Source organism: Cygnus olor, chromosome 17 (assembly GCF_009769625.2).
Source record: "Cygnus olor isolate bCygOlo1 chromosome 17, bCygOlo1.pri.v2, whole genome shotgun sequence".
Lineage (NCBI taxonomy): Eukaryota > Metazoa > Chordata > Aves > Anseriformes > Anatidae > Cygnus > Cygnus olor.
The window spans coordinates 13,583,274-13,598,548 of record NC_049185.1 but is presented as its reverse complement, the minus strand read 5'-3'; the positions used below and the strand labels follow the sequence as shown (position 1 = coordinate 13,598,548).

Genomic DNA, 15,275 nt, shown 5'->3' with positions numbered 1-15,275 from the left:
GACGTGGTAGGAACAGCAATTTTACAACAGCCGGGCTGCGTGCCGGCCCCCTCCCGCCCACAGCCCCCCTGCCCCTGCCTCGAGGCACTCCTTGCAGCAACAGCTGGCTTCGTTTCTCCCCCAAATGCGTTAAACACTCTTTTTGCCTTTTTCTGCTGCCTCCTCCGGCCGCTCCCTGCCCAGCTGCAGCCGGCCCCGTGCAGGCGCGCGCCTGCCTCGCTGCTTGAGCACGGCGACTTGCAGGAACTTTAATTACCTTTAAAACCCTTAGTGCTTCATCAAGTGGCCTGACAGCTCGCGCCGCGCTGGAGCAGCAGGAGGACAGGGCAGCCACACAACCCTGCCTTTTTTGGGGCAAGCAGGCTCAGAAGAGACCCTCTCCGGCCCATTTTGGCCATCCCTCCCCATCAGCATTCCCAACCCCTGTGCCGAGGAGCAGACAACCATGGTGCCAAGTTACCGCCAACCCCACACCACAGAGCAGCGGATTTCAACCAACAGAGAGGATTTTCTGTGCTCCTCCGAGTCTCATCGCGAAGTCAAAACCCAGCCCTGGTACAGCCGAATTGGGCACCCAGGGAAACCGCACGCTTTGAGGACGTCTGTCTGCATGGCAGCTTTGAGCAGCGCCTGTCTGCTCCGTTTAGCAAAGAGCCAGAAGCGCGACAGCCCCAGGGCAGGGAGGAGACCCGAGAAGCACGGCGGAGCCGGGAGGGCTTTGCACCATCCTGCAACATTTGGCACCGGGGCTGCAGCCGGCTCGCACCGCCCTCGCACTGCCAGGAGAGGTTCAGCACAGCTCCTCAGCCACCCAGATTCCAGGAATTTTGCTCTGTGCTATCAAAGCTGGCTATAAAAAGAAAGAGGTTCCCTTCCCAGAGCTGTCAGGAAGGAGCTGAAGCGGTGATGGGTGACCCCAGGGCTGTGGTGGTGCTGGGCGATGGGTGCTGAGCAGGACTGGCGAGCATCCTGCACCTACGTTTGCATCTAAGGGTTTTAGTTGCTACGTGGAAGAAGACAGCAAGCACTATTAAACTTAATAGAGAGAAAATGGAGCTGAAATGAAAACAACATGGAGGAAATTTAGAAGGGCTAAATGGTCTTCAGTTCCCAAGCGGCCAGGATAAAGACAACATTAATAACCCCCATCGAGTTGGCAAGAGGCAGGACTCTCACGAGGAAAATCAGCGGCCCTTATTTTCTGACCTGAGTAGATGGGGACGAGGCAGAGGGACGGGGCCTTTGCAGGAAGGGAGGGGTTTTGGCGCAGCAGCTCGCAGGATGGCACCGGCCGGGGCTGCTCCTTCCACTGGCACAGACGGAGATGTCCAGAGACGGAGCAACAGGCACAAAATGCAGCACACAAGGTCCCAAAAAGGACCCTGCAGAGAAGCTCTGAGCACCCTGGCTCTGCCAGGGACACCAGAGACCGCCTGCATTGCCAGCTGCTGCCCTTGTATGCATCTCCTCCAAGCACATGCTCTTCATACTCTTCCTCCTATAACCACCAGTGCTCCCTCTGATAGCCCCAACCACCACCCGAAAGAAACAGCTTTAATTCTGCCCCTGCCACGCAGCTGGGTCCCGATCTCTTGACACCAGCCTCAACCCCACGCCACCCTTTCCTTCCCTGCAGCTACTCCTCATTTACATCGGCATAATTGTTATTCTGCCTCGTTAGGTTCTAGCGCACAGCTTCAAGAGCTTATTTAAAATTCATTGAAGCCTCCCCACTCAAAAGAATTTAAAAGAAACAACCCAAAAGGCATGCCTGTGGGATTGTTCATGAGCAGGAGACAGAAGGACCGCACGTGTCCACCTGCTCCGCAGTGCAGCAAGGGGGCTGCAAGCAAACCAGCAAGAAAGGGTGGAAAGGAAATTAGGTTCTTCTGCAGCTTGCTTTTTTTTCTTTTTTTCTTTTTCTTTTTTCTTTTTTTCCTTTACAGCCTGGCCTGTGCTGCCCTGCACCTTGCCTTCAAGCCCAAGGGGTTGGCACAGCATGTGGGGGGCCGGCCTGGCAGGGGGGCTGCAACACCTTCCCCAGAACACAGCCCGATATTGCCTGGCATCCCCAAAGTCTGTTGTTCAGTCCAATGTGCTGAAGCATCTCTTCCTCCTCTCCCTCTCTTCTTTGGCCCCAAAAGAAAAGAAAAAAAGAGGGGAACAAACCCAGTGCGGTATTTCAGAGCAAATCACTTTGGAAGTGCGCTCAAAGCTCTCACAGCACAGCTTAAGAAACATAACACGTCCTCTCAAAGGAGATGGGTTTTTTTCCCCATAAAACGATCCGCTAACCGCTTCCCAAACGCACCACAGGAGGATAATCTAAAGGCATAAAAACGCTCGCCAGAGGCGGGTTCTGTAGGATGCGCTTGTCAGCAAGCCCCCTGCTGTGCCTGCACGCCCCTGCACACTCGTAGCTGTGCTCGCACACTGCGCCGCACCCAGACCTCCCCGTGCTCACAGACAGGGATGCAGGCACCTCCCTGAAGGCACTTGTCACAAATTCAGATGTTTCTGCTGTTCTCCCTCCCAAAGTTTGCCATCATCTTCCCCAAAAACCCCACAAGCCCTGCTTCAGCCCCTAGGCACCTCTAAAACTGAAGCCTGAGGGCTTCCGAAGGCATGAGAGGGTCCCTGACCCGGGCTCTGCACCGTGCCCCTGCGTGGTGGCTCGCAGAGGGATGGGACATGGGAGTGAAGATGAGAGACACAGGCACAGTGACCCCCTTCGATGTGCTCAGCCCCCCCAGATTGAGCTGGGGAAGCCTCATGTGCTCATGCTGCCTCTCTGCTTTAAAACTGCAGGGAGCAGAAGCTGGAGGCACGAGCACCGCATCAGCTAGGAGAAGCAATTTAACCAAAAAGAGAAGGGGTGAGAACTGGGCACTGCTCACCGACATTTACTTAATTATTGAAAAAGCCACAATGGCACAGCAGGGAAAGAAATTCATTAAAGCCTAACTCAGAAGGAAAGCATAACCAGGCTTTACGATTTATTTTATTTTTTTGACTGCAAGGTACAGAACTGAATGGATGCTAGCAGCCCAACCAGCAGGCAGGGAGAGCGGGAGGCGCTCGGCGAGGAACCTGCAACCACCACCATCGGGCACGATGAGTCTGGGAGAGAGGCGGCCAGGAAACAGCATCCACCCAGGAGGCAACAGCTGGGCTGCAAGTGCCGACAATAACACCGAAAAATCAGGTTTATTTAGTATGGAAGAGGAAGAATTAGGAGATGTATTCACGCCATAGCGTGATGAGACATTTCATATTGCACCATGAACCACACTAAGCCAATAAACAGAGATTATCAGTGCTAAAGGCTTTAAAATGCAGCAAGATCCGGAGCAATTGAAGCAAAACCTTTTTAAAGAGCTGCCCAAGGAGCTATTTCTAGATTGGTACTTTTGCCTTTTTATGTCCAGGAGCATGGGAGAGATCTTTAAAAGGCTACTTTAAACTGCAGCACTGTTATTTATTTTCCTGTGTGTGAAAACAATCCGTGTCATCTTGGAACTCGTTGGTCTGACATTGAAGCCAGGCAAAACAACGGAATAGCTGAAACAGGCCTCACTTAATGAAGAGGTGAAATTTAATTAGTGCCAATCACCACGGGTTTATGAAAAGCAGATTTCATTAAACCAACCTGATCCTTTTATGAGACTCCAAAATTAGTTTACCAATGTAACCGGGCGTCAGATGCCGCTGCGGATGACATTTTGATGAAGAAGCTGGAACGATATAAAAATCAACACCGAACCTGTTAGACCTCTAAACAGCTGCTTAGCAGCTGCCCAAGCATCAGAGAGGGGAACTGGCCTCACAGCCCGGCGAGCCGTCAGATAACGGGGTGACGAGGGGTCCCATGAGGCTCTGATGGAGCAGGGGCACCCACAGAGCCTCAGCCTGCATGCAGGGCCAGCCCTGTGAGCACTGGGGTGTGTTTGCCCTCCCTGGATGGGTTTAAATAGGAAGCTGGCTCCTCAAAGCTGAGTTCAATAGAGTTTTCCTCTCATGGATCTGCTCGTCAGGGCAGTGCTTTATTCCAGGGTAACACCAGATCTCGGACCAAAAAATTCCTTCTGGCCTTAAAAGCCATTCACATGGAGTGCTGGGGAAAGGGGAGACATCTGGTGAGAGTAATTTCGGGTTTCTCTCTCCTCCCACCATATCTGGAGGCACACACACATCACTCTATTTCCGAAGCTTTCAACAGGGCCCCAGCCCCTGCAATGGCTATGCCCGGCGACAGCTATTTTCCATACCGTATTTCTGCCTGAGTTTTTCTTCCTCTCCCGGGAAATCAGCAGCAAGCTCTGTAACAGGCAACTGAGAAACAGCAGGCTTGGAAGAGGAAGGTGCTAGAAATTCTGCTGTGAACCAAAAGCCAGACGTGCACGAAGGAGGGCTCAGGGAGGGCAGCGCAGCCCCTGGGCGGCGGGGAGGCTGCTGGCACCACATCCATGGTGTGGTTACGTGGACACCGCAGACACCGGGCTTGGTCTTTGCAAACAGCCCCCTGCCACCACGCAGACCCTGGATCGGAGCCCCTGTTTGGGGCTGTACAAGGGGACTGCCCCAAAACGTGTCCCCACCAAGGCCTACCACCGCACCAAGGGCAACACGTGCGTGCAGGCGCTCACCGCAATCAGCAGCGGCTCCGGGGGAAGGAGGCGCTGAGCCCCCAGCCCCTTTGCTCCCGCTGGCAGGCTGCCACCTCTGTCTCCTCGCAAAGCCCCTCTGATGTGCTGCAACCTCCAAGGGAAGGGGAAAGTCACTGCCTGCTGAGCGCAGCCCAGGCGTGAAGACCTCCAAGGGCTGCAGGGGAAGGAGAGCAGTGGCTGGGGGCTGGCATGGGGCTGGCTTTGGGGTGAAAACCAGCAGGACAGGGACATGGTCCCCTGGGTCCCCCCCTGCAGCCCTCCAAGCTTCATGCAGACCAAACTGTGAGGGAGGAAGATGAAGGGCACGTCCCCGGCATTAGGCACCCGGGTTGGTGCTCAGCCACCGGGCCTCAGAGTGAGGCTCCACAGGCCGAGTTGCCCCAGTGTCTGCAACCCAGCACCTCCAAGCACTGGAAGTGGCACTGGAGCAGAAAGCCAGGCAGGACTGGCCAGAAAACAGCTCCTGGAGGGCACAGAGAGGCAGTGTCCACCCCTCCAGCCCCCCATTGCTCTGCAGCCCCTTGCTGTTGAGATTCAGCTTGGGGCCGATGGCAAAGCAGCGCCCGCAGCCTCTGACGTGAGCTGTTCCAGTTGGCCTCTGTACACAGAGCTTCCTCCAGCCCGCTGTATTAATCGGTGCAGTTAATTAGGCATTTGCCAATTCAGTTTGCAACATCGTTTTAGCTTACTCGAAGGGGGGGGGGAGGCAAATTTCCTGTTAAAAAAATGAAAATGGAAAAGCAAGCAAAGTGCTAATGACTGGAATGATAAACGGCTGGCAGAGCAGTCCGCAGCATCTGCAGGCAGCTCAGCTCGCACCTCGCAGCACTAACTAAAAAATAATAATAATCACGGGATCATTGCAAAGTCAATAACTAAGACAGTCAAGAATTACTTCCACTCGCTTCGTAATCAATCACTTATCCTGCCGAAAGCAGGCTGCGATTATTGTCCAGGTGGGGAGAAAGAATTTCGTCCCTGGCTTTCCTCGGGGAAGAGGTGACATGGTGCCGACAGCCCATCGTGAGGACGAGGAGCGATCGTTTCCCCAACCAGACGGGCTGAGGGGCAGCCATGAGCAGTGGGTACTAGGGGGAAATGCCCCATGGTCCTCACGAGCTGCTGAACCTGCACAAAGAAGCAATTTTCATATGGGTACTGCCGTGGTGGGAAATCAAACCCAGAGGCTGAAGCCTGACCCGAAATCCACAGAGCATAGCCACGGCCTCGGCCTTGGTCCCTCGTCCCCCAGCAAAGGCTCCCCAGGCCCTGATGGCACCTACCCGGAGCAGACCTGCACCTTCTGTTGCTTTGCCAACAGCAGGGAACGTAAACATCACAAAGAAGCATCGCTTTCACCCAAATTATTCTAAAAGGCGATTATGAAGGATAATCCCCTGAAAAATTACGGCCCTGCCGGCGTGGTTCTGGGCGGGAGACACGTGTTGCCCCGGGTTGGTGAGCCACTGGTCCAGCCCACGCCATACAGCTGCGCCTCAGGTTTCCGCTCTTCCTCTAATTTAAAATAGAAGATGGATAAAGCACCAATTAAAATATAAAGCAAGCTGTGGCTTGCCTTGGATTAAGCTGGGATTTTCAAAGGATGCTGCCCCAGCCTGGTGGAAATGAAGAGCCTTGCCTTGGAAGCTCTGCAGCCGTCTGCATTCAGCGCCTTTGAAGATCCCAGGCTTTTGTCCAGGTTTTTGCTGAAAGCACAAGGAACACAAATGGAGCATTTTACCCTCCAGCTGCCAGGCTTGCCCGTCACCCTCCCTAGCTACAGCTCCTGGCTTCTGCCCGGCAGGAGAATGTCTCTTAAAAACCAAACGCGTGTTGGTGGCACACAAAATGCCCCGGGTGGACCTGCTGGCCCAAGAGCTGCTCGGGCATCCAGCTCACCCCAGGAGATGGGCATCTCCACAGGGAGGGATTCAAAAAAGGGTGTTCCTGAGAAAATGAGTGATATTGATTTGGGCTCCTTCAAAAATAGAGAAATTCTGGAATATCTGAATATTTGTTGGCCGAGCTCCCAGCCTTCCAGCAGAGCCCAGAGCCCCAGCCCCAATTTCACGCCTCTCTTGCCCTTTGCACTGCCCCTTGCACTGCTGCCTGCCCGAAGTCCTCCTGTCCTGGGTGCCAGCAGCCAGCTGCCGTTTGTGCAATCGATGAGAAAGCAATTCAGGACAGCAGCAGCATGTTAAGAGCAAACCTGCTGAAAGCCTGGGCTTTCACAGATCCATGCCAGTTGGTGTGATAGGGCAGGAAGGAAGCAGCGTGGGACCGACACGCTGACCTTTACAAACCCTGTTCCTTCCCCAGCTCCCAATCCCCAGCCCCAGCCAGCAGCCAGAGCAAGACATCCATCATCATTTACTGCCAGGCTTGCAGGAGGGGACTGGGGAAATGGAAGGGCACTATAATTACACAGCTGGGCTTGGCACTCGCAGTCCCATCTCCACCTCCCATTTGTCACTGCAGAAATAATAAGAAAACGAAGCTGTAACGATCCAGCCTCCTCCTAAAAACGCGCAGCATGGCAGTGGCTTTATTAGCCGGATCAAAGGCAAGTCAGCGCGGCCTCTGCTTTGCTGTGCTTCCTGCGGATAATTCAAATAAATGTGTGGAGGAGACAGATTTGCCCCAAGCCCCCCAGCTCTCTGCAGTACAACCCCTGTGCCCATTTCCCAGCCATCCTCTTGAAGTGCCCAGAGGTGAGCGGAGTGCTCAGCACGCTGGGAATCTCCGAGGGACAGCATCTGGCTCCACGTGGGCCAGGGTCCCATTGCCATGGGAATTCCTCTGCTGCAGCCCCTGGGCAATGGGATGCCTGGAGCAGCTCCCAGCAGCATGGGGACATGCAGCCCCTCCGTGTCCCCCAGGGTGAGACAACAGGACACGCTTATCCCGAAGGATAAAAGCCATGTCCCATAGCAGAGCCTGGCCGGATCCTGCTGTGGGTGCATGGAGTGCTCTGATGTGGAGGAAGGATCCTGGCTGCGGGTGGCTGGAGAGCAAAGTGCTGAAAGCCTGCTCTGCTGAACGGGGGAGGTTAATTACTGCGATCAAAAATATCCGGAGGGAAAAAATGTTACAGCAGATATTACCAATTAACCCAGAAATCTAAACATCATAATTGCTGCAATTAATAGGATCCTACACTCACGCTAATTACCAGGCTGCGTGAGAGGCGGGTGTGCCAGGAGGGAGGGGAGCTGTGGGCGGCCCTGTGGACCCAGCAGATCCCTGCTCCATGTCTCGTCCCGTCCCGTCCCGTCCTGTCACATCCCATCCCATCCCATCCCATCCCATCCCATCCCATCCCATCCCGTCCCGTCCCTCCAGTTATTGCGGGCAGGGGACCACACCACCGCCACGTGAAGCGTCTCGCCCGTTTTTGCAGCAGCCAGCTTAGCAGAATGCACGCTGTCACCTCGTGTAGAGCACAGAAATATCGAGTAAGGCTGGGTAAAACAAAAAACAACTCCTTTTCCCTCCGACAGAGCTCGGGAAAATCTGTTAGCTCCAAGTGGATTTTGCAGTCAAGTCAGCAGCCCTTACTACCACCTGTCCCCACAGGCTCGCAGGGCATTTTCAGGCAGGAGGGAGCATCCTGCTTTCCCCCTGGCACTTTTGTAGGGTTTCAGCTTTGTGCTGATTTTCCTCAGAAGAGGAGAAGGGGCTTCCTCGGCACGGAGCAAAGCCTCCCACTAACAGCAGCTTTGCTCTGTAAGTAACGCTAGGTCCTTACCGTGATCTGCAACTCCAGCTATCAAGAGCAGGCCGACGTGGTATAATGGATGTGGTGTCAAGAAAAATTAAATCAAGTGTCAGGATAAAATTCCAGGGGGGACCATACTTTTATGATTCATAATGCCAACCAATTATCTCCCTGACAGGCCGAATGGCCACATTTTATCATGCCCAGCAGCCTGGAAAGGGAGTTGTGCAAATTGGCGAATGAAGAGATCCTTTAACAAACTCGGTGAACGCTGTAATGATCGCTCGCACGCGCTTCATTTTTCAGCTCCAAATGACAAAAAAATACCAAAAAAAATGGAACTTAGCGTGTGCCAGAGCTGATACAATCCCCCAAGAAGCAACTCTGCCTGGGGGGACTCGGGCACATCGCCCCCCTCTGCCCCAGAGTCCGTCCCAAAATGCCAGGCAGCTTTTTATTTTCAACAGCTGCCACGCTCCGGCGCTGCTTGCTTTGGGCACCGAGACATCAAACCGAGGCTGCGTTTCCGTCAGAAATACGAAGTAATTGAATATCTCAAGCAGGTACGAAACATCGCCCTTGGTGACGACTGCCCCCCAAATTACATCAGCTGCCGTGATTCAGCGGCGGGGCAGCCAGGCGCCGCCGCAGCAGCAGGCGAAGCGGGGCTCACGCAGCCGGTCGAGGCCGAGCGCGTCGGGTTGTGCACGCCGCTCACCGCTGTCGTCTCGCAGCAGGAGCCAAGCACGGTGGCAGCAGGCGTCCCCAGAAAGCCCCCGCAGCACCCAGGCTGGGCCCCAATGCAGGACACTCTCCAAAACCTCCAAATACCAACCGCTGACGAACAAAGGTCAGCGTGCGGGGCTAGCGGGAGGGAAGGCACCGAACCAGAGCAAAACGCCGCGTTGTTGTTTTAATCCCTGGTGCAAGCACACTGAAAAGCAGAGGTGATCTTCCCCGGGGGCTCCCCAGGGAGGTGCAGCCTCAGGAAAAGGCTGTTTGGGGCAGCAGGGGGAAAGAAATGCCACCTGTTAAACCAAATGCCACTAGCACTCAGCCCTCTCACTGGGTGCTTTGCCTAAAACATGACTATTTTCCCTAAAAGAAAGCAAGGGGTGCTCAGGATCACATGGACCACCATTACACGGACCTTTCCCAAGCATTCAGGCCAGGTGTTTGCAGGCTGTAAGTGAAAATAAAAAATCCAAGCTGCCACCAGCCAGGTCCCCAAGGAAAAGCTGTCACCGCTTGGGGCCAGGTGCCACCGAGGGCACTGTGGCGGCAGGTTGGGGTAGGAGGGCTCGTGCCACCCCGCTGGCACCGTTCCCCACGGCAGAACGGCCTTAAAATAACTTTCCCCCCTTCCTTACGCCCGACGAGGCTTCCTTCTGGCAGCTCGCGTGCATGCACGTGTGCGGACGCACACGCACGCTCCCCAGCGCACCACAGGCAGCGGCACTCTCATTATCTTTTAAATAAAGCGTTTTTAAACTCTCTCGGAATTTAGCAACAATCGCCATGGATACCAATCACTGAAATCCCTCCGTCACTATGGCAACGCCTTCCCCATCTTGCCTATTTATCCCGGAGCTGACACGCCATTTATTGTGAGTGATAGGAAGAGAATTTGAAAGCAACCTTCCCCCGGCGCACGGAAGCATGAAAACCCTCGGCGAGGAAGTGGCTATTAATAGAGATGAAGGGGCTGCGGCGCGCCAGCCCCAGCGCGGCACCGGGAGCTCGGTGCCTGCACGCTGAGGACCACGGGGACGAGACGCAGGGTCCCGCAGCGGGGCTGGGTGCTGGGGACAGCCCGGGGGCTCTCCAGCCAGGTGAACCGCACGTAAACACCTCTGCTAGGTCCTTATGGCGCCCGCCGGGGTAATGTTCAAGAGGCTGGAGATCTCGGCGGTGCTTATTTCCACAACGTACCTGACAGAGCAGCACGGTTTATTATCCTCTGTGTCTCCAAGGGCCACATACTGCGGAGCTGGAGCCTGGTGAACGTGCTTAATGCAGCCTGCTGCCCCAGGGAGATGGAGGTGTTTAAGCACGAGGGCTCCTGCCGCCGAGCTGCGGGCGCTCACGCGGCAGCGATCAGCCCCTTGGCAGCGCAGGCTGGAACAAAGCCTCTCCCCGGCGGCCCTGAGCCGGCGCCAGGGCTCTGAGCACGCCGCGTGTCAGAAACACTTAGCTCTGGGCCAAGGAACAGGCAGGCAGCCTTGCGAAGGAAGCCCCCCACCACTGCACCCTTCGTGAAACAAGGGGAAAGGCTCCAAGGCCCCGGGAGGAGATGCTTGAACCCCCCAAAAAAACATCCTCCCCTGCCCCTCCCGTGGTGACACCGACCGAGAGGGAGGACAAGGACAGCAACAAGGGGATGAGCCCAGGCAGCGGGCATCATGAGGGCTCCTTCTTCATCCCCTCTGCCACGCTGCATGACCACGAAGGCCTCTCCATGCGGTTATTACGCACTGCAACCGAAAGAGCTTCATGCTTGGAGGGCAGGAGACAGCCACGTGGCTTGGGACCGCTCCTTTGGGAAGGACGGAGCACAGACTGTCACATCTGATCACGGAGGACACTCGTCCCAGAGGGTGATGACAACATGCTGGCTCTGTACCTTGTTTTCCATCAACGGCTGGAACTGTCTGGGGAAGAAGCTTTGTATTTTTCTTGCCCCTTGTAAGAGCACCACGGTCCACACCAAGTCCATCCGGTGACCCATGCCTGAGGAGAGAGATGTGAGTGCCAGCCTACTGTTTTTTTTTTCCTTAAACACCTCTGTTATGCAGAAATGCATCTCCGAAGTCACCCCTCAAAGAGTTTTGATCAATTCCACCGGATCCTGGGAGCAGATTGTCCAGACACCGACATTGCTATGCAGACCCAGGCCTGGGAAATGGACCAAAGCTAATAGGAATTCAGCGCGGCCGCCGATGATTTGTACAATTATGAAGTGCCATGAATCAAAAGGTTAACTTTCAGACAGATCCCTGTGGGACAGCCCTTAGGCATCGATTTCAAGTTTCATACGCTATTCAGCCAAATCTCTTTATTACAGGACGACGGGAGCCTCAGCATCACACCACCGAGACAGCTGAAGGCTACACGGGGAGCAGGTTAGTGCAGGACACCCGGATCGGCAGCGCGGAGCTCTTCGGCGAAGACGCTCGGAAAGCGCTGCACTTCCCCGAGCTCATGAGCCATGAGAAACGCAAACTGACTGCAGTGTGCAGAGAGGCCGTTAATTACAATAACCCGAGCCACCGAAACATCTGTGATTAACAGGAGGGCTCCGGGAGGCTGAAGGCGTGTGAGCAGATCGCTCTGAGACAACGACACACCGACTGCGGCACTCGAGGCAGGTGGACATGGAAACACAGCCTTGACACAGGCGGGGGGGGAGATCTGCAAAGATGATACGTCTCAGGGAGGTTTGCTGTTTGCCCAAAAGCCTACACAAATACCCCAGTTAAAGCAGCTTTCTGCTATGCTAAATCAGGACGGTGGTACCAGCACAATCAGGATGCCAGAAGCACTGGGACAGCGGTGGGGAGATGTGTCCGGGTGCAGTCTGGATCCAAAGCGGTCTCCCCAAGGGACTCCCCCTGGGGAAGGACAGGGTGGACACACGTCCAGAGCAGCCCACGCAGGACAGCTGGCTGCTTCTCTCTTGGAAGCACAAACCTTTCCTGCCCTGCTGAACCAAACAAGGTTTTCAGCAGCAGCAGGGCCGGGGGGGCCCTGCCCACCTCCCGCTCGGTGGCATTTCCACCGAGATCCACGCATGAGCTGGAATCGCTGCAGCCAGGTAGGCTGAGGGCAGATTTATGAGATGTTGAGCACAAACAGCTCTTGCCCAGCCAGCCTTACGCCGGCTCTGCACACCCACAGTCGAGCCACCAGGATGGACACAGCCGTTCGCTTCCTGAAAGGATGCTCCCCCACTCCACAAATGTGAAATCTCAAACGCACAAGGAGAAATGAGATCAACCGGTCTGAAAAAGCCACTGCTTCTCTCTCCTGTTTGTTACACAGCACTTTACATCCCTTTCGTTATCATTCATAGCCATAAACACACGTGGGACTTCCAAGGATCCGTCAGATTAAAGAGACTGGCCAGAAAAAAAAACACAACCACAAGCTAAGCCCAGACATAGCACTGCTAAACAAAAAAGGCCAGAAGGAATCACAGCACGGGAGAGACCAGAGGGTTCTCTCCCCTGTCAGTTCACATAAAATGACACAAAGAAACTGAGAAAAGCAACAGCATCAGAACCCGAAAATGCTTCCCCCGTTAGGAGCAGACGTGCAGGCAGCCGAGAAGGACAGCGGGCCGTCAGGACGAGGCGCACTGGAAGCACGGCAGCCCCTCCGTGACTTGGAGGCATTCGCTGGCAGAGCTGGGCTCCTTTCAGATCAAACGTTTTGATCTGTGAATTGTTATTCCAAGTCTTACTCCAAGGGGAAAACAGGAAGCAATCAGCAAATTAAGAAACCTTTGATGGTATTTTTCCTAACCATTGCAAAAGACCAAAAAAAAAAAAAACCACATTTGATCCTTTGGCAACAACAAAGGGCAAAGGAAGATTCCAGACTTGAGGCACAAAGACTTGCGATGGGCTCAAAGGTGACTCCAAGTGAAGGGACAGCACAAAAAGGATTAAGAAGCACAATCAGGTGCATGCGATGCATACGGACATGAAATGAGAATTGCTGCCCTGAAAATGGAGCCCTTGACTTGCCTCAGCTGTGCCAGCAGAGGTGCACAGGAAAAACATTTGCTTTGGGAACAGCAAACAGGCTGACTGAAGGGCACCTTCCTTTTCCTCTCCGGCAGGATTTCGTGACCCGCTCAGCTCTTCCTATTACAGGACCAGAACAGCATGATGAATCTTCCTTTATAACAGAAGGCTCGTTTCAGAGCTCACCTAAACTAAATACTGCACTGAAACTTGTACTGCAGTCAGCCAAAGTTTCAAGGTTTTATGGAGACAAACTTGCCCTTGAGCACTACCCAGTCATCCGGGCTTCAGTGAAGGCTGGGTGCTGAGACCCACCTCCGAACAAAAGACTCCAGGGCTTGTTTCCAGTTTGAAGATAATCTTATGACCAGGTTTGGCTTCATTTCCCCCAAATGCTCACAAGCACCCGGGATGAGGACGGCTGCATGAGCACACCAAGACACCAGCAGTTTGCAACAAGAACAAACTACTATAGCAGAGCGTCCAGTTAAAGGGACTTCTGAACCCAAAATAGTCGAAGTCTATAATCACTGCCTCACTGTCGTGTTTGGTTTTTGTCAGCCCCCCCTCCCCGCAGACTCTGAAAGTGATTATAAAACCACTGCCATACACAGAGGTGGATGCAGACTGTTAGGCACATTCATAAAAAAGTCTTACTCTGCAGGATAATCGCCTTAAAACCGAGCTGCTCTACATAGCCACTGCCCTCATTCGAATTCAGAGTGGTTTTGAAGCTGCAGAGGCCTCAACCACGGGGCTTTGCCTTCTTCCTGGCTTTCTGGTAGATTATCTCTACACCTTGCCATTAAGCTTGTTTTACTACAAATTCGGCTGGTATTTGCTGTGTTCAACCACCATCGCCCATGTTGTCTGTGTTACAGCACCGCATTTATTTCCTGAGAAGCTGTGGGATGGCACATCTGCTTTTTTTCCACTCGACCCCTATAAGCTGGATCAAGGGGAGCACTAACGTTTCGTTCAATTTCGTTGAACCAAAACCCTCCTATTTTAGCGAAGCTGCTAACGACTCCGGCTGCCTAGTTTCTGGGAAGCAGCAACAGCAACGACATGCCTGGTGGGAGCATTCCCAACTGCTTTCAGAACGAAAAAGCAGCATCGGTGGACCTAAAATTAGACAGAAGACACAATACTTGGACTCAGGGCACGTGTCCGCTCCTCTGCTCCTGCTCAGAGAACAGGTAGAACATTACTTTTTCGGAAGTGCCTAGCTCCAAGTGCTACAAAGTGAGAAATGTTGACAGCTTTTGAAGTATGGTAGCAGCAGCTGGCAGAAAGGAGCCCGAGGCACAACACGGCTCCTGTGCAAAGCACCAGTCCCTCTTTTGAGTCGCCGCGTGGTGCTGGCATACGAGGATCTCAGGAAACAGCAGAGCCCCGAAGACAAATGGTGCTCGAGTTGAAAGATCTGGAAGGAAGGAAGGAGCAGCAGGGGAGCAACGGCTCCCTCCCCGCTCCCCCCTGGAAGAAGAGGTTGCAGCGAAGTGTGACGAGCACAGAGAAAGAACAGGATTGCTGTTCCTCTCCTGCAATTAAAACTGATTGATTATGTACAAATATTCAGCAAAAAAGAGGCTGATCCCTACCCCGTTTTTGAGGGTGCTCCGCACCAAGCTCAAACACCAGCACAGAAACAGCGAGGGCCAATTTTTGGGAGGTGGAGCAGGAGGGGACAGCAGGAGGGAGCTGCAGCACCCCAGCACTGCAGGAGCCCGGGTGCAGGACGCCCCGGCCACGAGCCATCGAGGGCTGACCGCAGGGGCTGTACCTGGGAGGCACGCAGACCCTGCCACGGGGCAGCCAGCCAGCAGAGGAGGACGGGAACAAAACTGCACACTCGCATCACATTTAACATCATATTTAACAGGAGTTGTGCTCTGCTGGCTCTGCGGAAGGACATCCCATCCCGGGGGGCTCAGCAGCACCGCAGCTCAGAAGCTCTAACACCGAGACCTGAAGATTGGTGCCCATACACCACTGGAAGCTGGAGAACAGAGTAACTGACAAGCCGTGTTAAGAAAACTGGTTTTATTTCCTTTTTTTTTCCTCTTTTTTTTTTCTGGAAGTTCTGATGTTTACAGATATGCTTTTATTTCTGATAGCATAGCTTCGCAGCAGTAAAAA

General features: G+C 54.0%; 1 long non-coding RNA gene across 1 annotated transcript; it reads right to left on the bottom strand.

Moving 5' to 3' along the window:
* Positions 1-3,020: 3,020 nt before the first annotated feature.
* Positions 3,021-9,868, bottom strand: LOC121079787. The gene is made up of 3 exons (XR_005825173.1): positions 9,756-9,868; positions 3,650-3,734; positions 3,021-3,172 (listed from the first exon to the last, which is right to left on the bottom strand). It is a non-coding gene; the product is annotated as an uncharacterized LOC121079787 (long non-coding RNA).
* Between the last annotated feature and the right edge of the window lie 5,407 nt (positions 9,869-15,275).